We start from the raw sequence: 6,000 nt of genomic DNA on the forward strand, positions 1-6,000 counted from the left end.
GGTAATATCCTATGACCCAGCAGTTCCACACTTGGTACTATAACTAAAGAAACTCCTGCATAGGCATACAAGGAAGAGACAAGGATAAGGGTGTTTGTCTTGGAGTTGTCTACAATAAGAGAGAGCTAGAGACAATATGCTGTCCATAGTTAGTGGAACAGATACATAAAATATATCTTATGCTCCCCTTGCAGAATGTGTTCCCTCTGGCTGCAAATCTCTTGCCTCTAGATATCTGCATGTCTGGCTCTTTAGCTTCAATCCAGTTTCTGCTCAAATTGTCAACTAATCAAATAAGTCTTCCCTGACTGCCCAATCTAAAATAGCTTACCTTTCAATCCAGAATCTCTCTAGTCTGGATATCCTTCCTTCTATTTTCTAATCTTCCATTTTTCTGCATAACATTTTTAACTGTCTGACATGTGTTTATTGTTCAGAATCCCAATTAGAATGTAAAATCCAGACACCAGGAAATTTGTTCAAAGGAATATCACCAGAATCTAGAATTAGTACCTGGCACATGAAAAAATATTTGTTAAATAAATGAATTCAATGACTACATCCCAATCTCCGCTTATAGCTGTGTAAAGTCACAAAAATGAACCCAAGTCTCTGACTTTTCAAGCCCACTCACAGTATATAACCTGAGTGGTTATATAACCTCCAGAGTATGTAACATTCCACATTTTTTCCAACTCCCTGGCAATTGAATTTGCATTCACAGTATTCAGCAATGAAGCAGCTTCTCATGGCCAGGCACTACTCTGAGAAATAAATAAGGGAGTCTTTGCATTAAAGTCTAGAGAGGAAAAAAGACAATTACAATACAGTACAAGCGCTATGATAAGCGCTTATGGAAGAAGGTCAGAAGATGACCTAACTCACCCTAGGAAGGCTGGGGAAGACTTCCCAGAGGGGAGGAAGGCAGCATTTGTGCTGAGCAGAAGTTATCCTGATGAGCACATTATGGGTATTTGTCAAACAGGTGATGGGTACATTCTAGGCAGAAGACACACAACATAAAAGTGTCTCAATTTTAAAAAATATCCTAACACTTCTGAAGAACTGTAAACAATTCAGCATGACAAAACAATGTGAGGCAGGAAATAAGAGAAGGTGAAAGCAAAAACAAGCAAGGCCAAATCATTAACATCCCTATTTCCAAGGCTTGGTAGTTTGGATTTTTATCTGAAAGTCTGCAGAGAAAGATTGCAGAATAACAGCACCATCTGCCTACAGAAAAAGGAAAGGTACAGAGGGATGGCACGCATTCTCAGAAGTATGGAAATTATTTAGAAGGTTTACATAGAAGTCCAGATAATAATGATAATCTGAACCAAGGTAGTAGCCACAGAGAAAAAGTAGATGAAAGAGGTAAAACAAGATTTGGTAAATAGTAATACAGTTAAGTGCGGGAAGGTTAGCACATAAGGGTAATAACAGGGAAGAGTTAAGATTCTGGTGTCTCTGAGTGAGTGATGAGCTGCATGCAAGAATCACAGGAAGAAGAGAAGCAACTTCAGAAAGGGTGAGATATGTAATTTTTTTTTTTTTTTAAAGTTTGCAGGAAAGTAGTCATCCTGAAACACTTTTTTAAGTACATTTTTTTTTTTTTTTAATTTTTGGCTGTGTTGGGTCTTCGCTTCTGTGCAAGGGCTTTCTCTCGTTGTGGCAAGTGGGGGCCACTCTTCATCGCGGTGCGCGGGCCTCTCACTATCGCGGCCTCTCTTGTTGCGGAGCAGAGGCTCCAGATGCGCAGGCTCAGTAGTTGTGGCTCACGGGCTTAGTTGCTCCGCAGCATGTGGGATCTTCCCAGACCAGGGCTCAAACCCATGTCCCCTGCATTGGCAGGCAGATTCTCAACCACTGCACCACCAGGGAAGCCCGATACGTAATTTTTTTGACATGAGTTTAAGGTATCTTAATACAACCACAATGTGTCAGAGTTGATCTGTGCTAAACAGATCTGGGAGTCATCAAAGTAGATACAGAAGTTGAACTCATAAAGGATGAAACCCTTCAAGGAGAGTAGGCAGAGGCAGAAGAGAGAAGATAGTATGCCAGAGTGAAATGAATATTTAAAGTGGCCAGAGAAGAGAGAAAAATATACCAAGGAAAGACTGACCAAGACATCGAAGGAACATAAGGAGACTACAGTGTCACAGAAACAGAAGAGAATTTCAAGGAGGACTAATCAAAATGTCAAATGATTTAAAAGATGCCATTAGAGTTCAGAATAAGGAGATCAATAGTGACCATCACCCCATCAAATTCAGTGACTGCAGTCGATTGGCAGACTTCAACACACTGAAAAATAAATAAATAAATAAGAAGAAGGTGGAGAAAATGAACATAGACAACTTTTTCAAGAACCTTAAGGGAAATAATTACAGATAAAATTGAAGAGGAATCTAGAGTGAAAAGATTGTATTTAAGACAAGTGCATTTAAATCCTGATAAATTAGTACCAGTTGAAAGTAAAAGGAATAACCAAGTGTTATGGACTAAACTGTATTCCCCAAAATTCATATGTTGGAAGCCCTAACCCTCAGTATCCCCAGTACTGAAGATAAGAATTTTGAAGATGTGATTAAGTTAAAATGAGGCCATCAGAGTGGACTCTCATCCAATATGACTGATGTTTTAATGAGAAAAAGAGACACTAGAGGTTCTAGTGCACAAAGGTACAACCATGTAAAGAGGCAGAAAGAGGGCATCTGTAACTCAAGGAGAGAGGCCTCAGAAGAAACTATTTCTGCCCTAACCTTAATTGTGGACTTCCAGCCTTCAAAACTGTGAGAAAATAAATTTCTCTTGTTTAAGCCACCCAGTCTCTGCTTTTTGTTATGTCAGCCCCAGCAAACTAATACACCAAGGAAACATTGTCCCTGAGGAGAAAAAACTCGGAACACAATTAGAGATGAACAGACAGAGGTAGACAAGTATGCAGGTGAAAGAGGGAAAAAAGCAATGAAGTTCCCACCAATGTACTGCATTTCCTCTGTGAAGCAGAAGGCAACATTATCCAGGAAAGAGTAAGGAAGGAAGGAGGTGGTGGGCTAATAACCACCACGGGAAACAAGAGTAGTTACTAAAGACACAGAGGACTATTAGGCTGCCTTTCCATTAGTCAGTAAATGTTTGTTACTGAATGAACACCCAGTGTCATTCATGAATGCTTTAGTTCAGTTTCAATACGGTGAACTCTAGCAGTAACTAGCAAAAGAAATGCATTGCAATGAATCAGAACCTGGTTTAAAAATCTAGATAACATGTGACCTTGTGCAAGTCACTTACCATTCTGGGCCTTAAGTTTCTTCAACCAGACAAACCAGACTTGATAATCAGCATAAGATCACCTCAGATTCAAAGTAAGAAGTGCTACAATGTTTATGCAGGTTTGTGCATGACCTTGGTCTTCAACTTTTACCAACCAAAGTAGTGTGTCTCAAGCTGTAATGTACATTCATATCATCTGGAGAGCTTGTTAAAATGCAGATTCTGATTCAGTAGATCTGGGGTTAAGCCTGAGATTGTGCATTTCTAACAAACTTTCAGGTGATGCCTACACCATATTTTGAGCTGCAAGGGTGTAGGACACTGATCCAGCTCAAGTTGTACAAAGCTTATAATTATCGGCTTATCTGTAATCAGCCTGATATTTAGAAAACCAAGGAAAAACACTCTAGACTCACACCTGCACGAAATGTCTTGCCATTCCGTGAAACACTCTGAAATTAACTGATAGTCCCCATTTGGTGCAGACAGGAAAAGAAAGGAATCACAGGAAAAGAAAGGAATTGCCATCAATAACACTAAATTAGGAGAAGCCCAAGATTAAATACAAACACACACACGTACACATATATACAACACAAAGGTTAAAACCTTCTAATTAAATACATTTTCTTTCTCAAAATATGAACATTTCTGGAAAAACACGTGTATTTATCTCTAGAAAAATCTTCAGTATACTTTAACTGCCTACATGTCTACAAAGATTCTTTTGCATTCTGGTTTGATCCTGAATGCAAACACATTCCACAGTGTCACAAAACCTAAAGTTGTTGTTTTTTTTTAAACCTAAAGATTTTTATGTTAATTCCCAAATAATCTTCACCTATTTGTTTAGAACCTCCAATTGTATTATCACAACTAAATCTGTTTGTGTTGAGAATTCTTTTCTGCTTTAGGAAGTGTAACTAGGGCAGAGACAGCCCAGCTGCCCTAGGGCTATAATATATCACCACAAATCACTGCTATAATTAAACTGCTTTTTACTATTCCCTGTGCTAGGGGTTACAGGAGGTAAATTTCACAATCCTATCACAACCAACAGGGAGAGATTTTCAATTTAATTTCACAGAAATCTTCTTCAGTGACAAAAGACCTAAGAAAAAATGTCATGAAATGGATGTCTCATATTGTAGAGTCACTCTGCCTTTAACCTGAAACCTCCGTACTGAATAGAGAAGTTGGAAATAACGTGAAAACGAAGTAATGAACTCCCTATCCAAGAAAAAATAAAAAATATTTTGGCTGTAAACTACTCTTCCTTATTCCCTTCTGAAGAATAACCAAATCGCAAGGGCACTAGCGCACTACAACCGAGCCCGTTCAAATGGGGTGCGGAGGGGAGATCAACTGCAGCCCTGGTACCAGGAGGCAATTTAGCAGTCCTATCTATCTAGCGAAGTCACTCTGAAAAAATAAGACTTCCCTCATTCACCACCATGTCACAAAAGGATTAAAAAAAAAAAAAAAAAGACAAATGCAATGGGCCTCAAAATAGTTTTGCTGAATCACAAATACCCTCAAGTTATAAAGCTGCAGAAGTCGCTGGGCTCGAGCACTGTCGGCCATACCTCAGCAAGTAAGTCCTCTATGAACATGTACAACTTCCTTCACTTGTTCGTTAAAGGCAAGCAAGGGTCTAATGGTCAATTAAAGCTTTCACAGTATTACTATTAGTAGCAGTATTGTGGGTGCAATAACAACATACAGTGGTTTTATACTAAAGATGACCACGTTCTCTGAAAAGTGGCACCACCTATCCCCCAAGGGCAAATGAACCACCCTAACCCGCAACACAGCCACAATAAGCACCCTACGTCCCCATTTTGGCACCCAGCCCCTGCCTCCCTGCGCCCTGATTCCTCCGCGACCATGCTTCCCGCTCCCGGGCTGACTGGGGCAGCCTAGAGCTCCCAGGGGTCCTTGGGGTAACGGAGAGCCAAGCCTGCAGGCCGCCCTCCTCTCGCTACTGCTATGCCTGGCCTCCCACTAGCCACACGTTCTTCCCTCACCTCTCGGGTCTCCGCTGCCCAGCCCACTCCTCCCGCTCGCGCGCGCTCTGTAGCTCTCAGGCCGGGGCCTCACCGTTTGGTTCGGTCCGGAATGGCCCGGCTCTCCCGCTTCCACGCTCCAACACGAAGCGGCGTCAGCTCGTCCTGCGCCCCACGCTTCCAGTCCACACGCCGCCGCCTACTGATGCCGAAAGCCGCTTCTAGGAACGCGCCATGTTCAGCGTCGCGGCTCCAAACGACGCAGGCGCTCGAATACTGCGTCACGGACACCCGGAGCGCGTGGACTAGGCAAAGACAGAAGACGATAGGAGAACGACGAAAGGAGAGGGAGGAGCTTTCCCTTCGAAACTGAAGGCGCCGGGCGTCTAAGGCAGCTCTGTGCGCTTGCGCAGTATAGAGAGCTGGTCCCACCCACCCCCCCCCACCACCGGACGCTGAGCGACCTGTAACCATGGAAACCATAGGTCGGCTCTGCCCCACTCCTGGGAAAATCAACTGTCTCCTGGGTTGATTGAAGCTTAAATCAGAATCATTTTCCCTTTCTTATTCCAGATATCAGTTGCCAAACTGCATTGTTTTACGGATCTGTCTCAGTAAAGAATTATTTAAAATAATCCTACTCTCAGCAGTCAGCCCTCCCACGAATATTTATTTTTTTAAGGTCCTAAACTTGCTCGGCGCTCTAGTCCAGAAC

General features: G+C 42.1%; 1 protein-coding gene across 6 annotated transcripts in view; it reads right to left on the reverse strand.

The window, feature by feature from the left end:
• The window catches only part of IPO11 (importin 11), a 239,983-nt gene extending 234,414 nt beyond the window's left edge, over nucleotides 1-5,569 (reverse strand). For 4 of the 6 annotated variants that reach the window (XR_014262244.1, XM_082457116.1, XM_082457118.1 and 1 more), the window contains exon 1: nucleotides 5,380-5,537. The gene's annotated coding sequence lies outside the window, so the exon portion shown is untranslated. Of the gene's footprint in view, nucleotides 1-5,379 lie in introns of all 6 variants that reach the window. The other 2 variants (XM_082457119.1, XM_082457115.1) reach the window with 1 other exon arrangement.
• Nucleotides 5,570-6,000: the final 431 nt, after the last annotated feature.

Source organism: Balaenoptera physalus, assembly GCF_965194825.1.
Source record: "Balaenoptera physalus genome assembly, chromosome: 3".
In the NCBI taxonomy this organism is placed as follows: domain Eukaryota; kingdom Metazoa; phylum Chordata; class Mammalia; order Artiodactyla; family Balaenopteridae; genus Balaenoptera; species Balaenoptera physalus.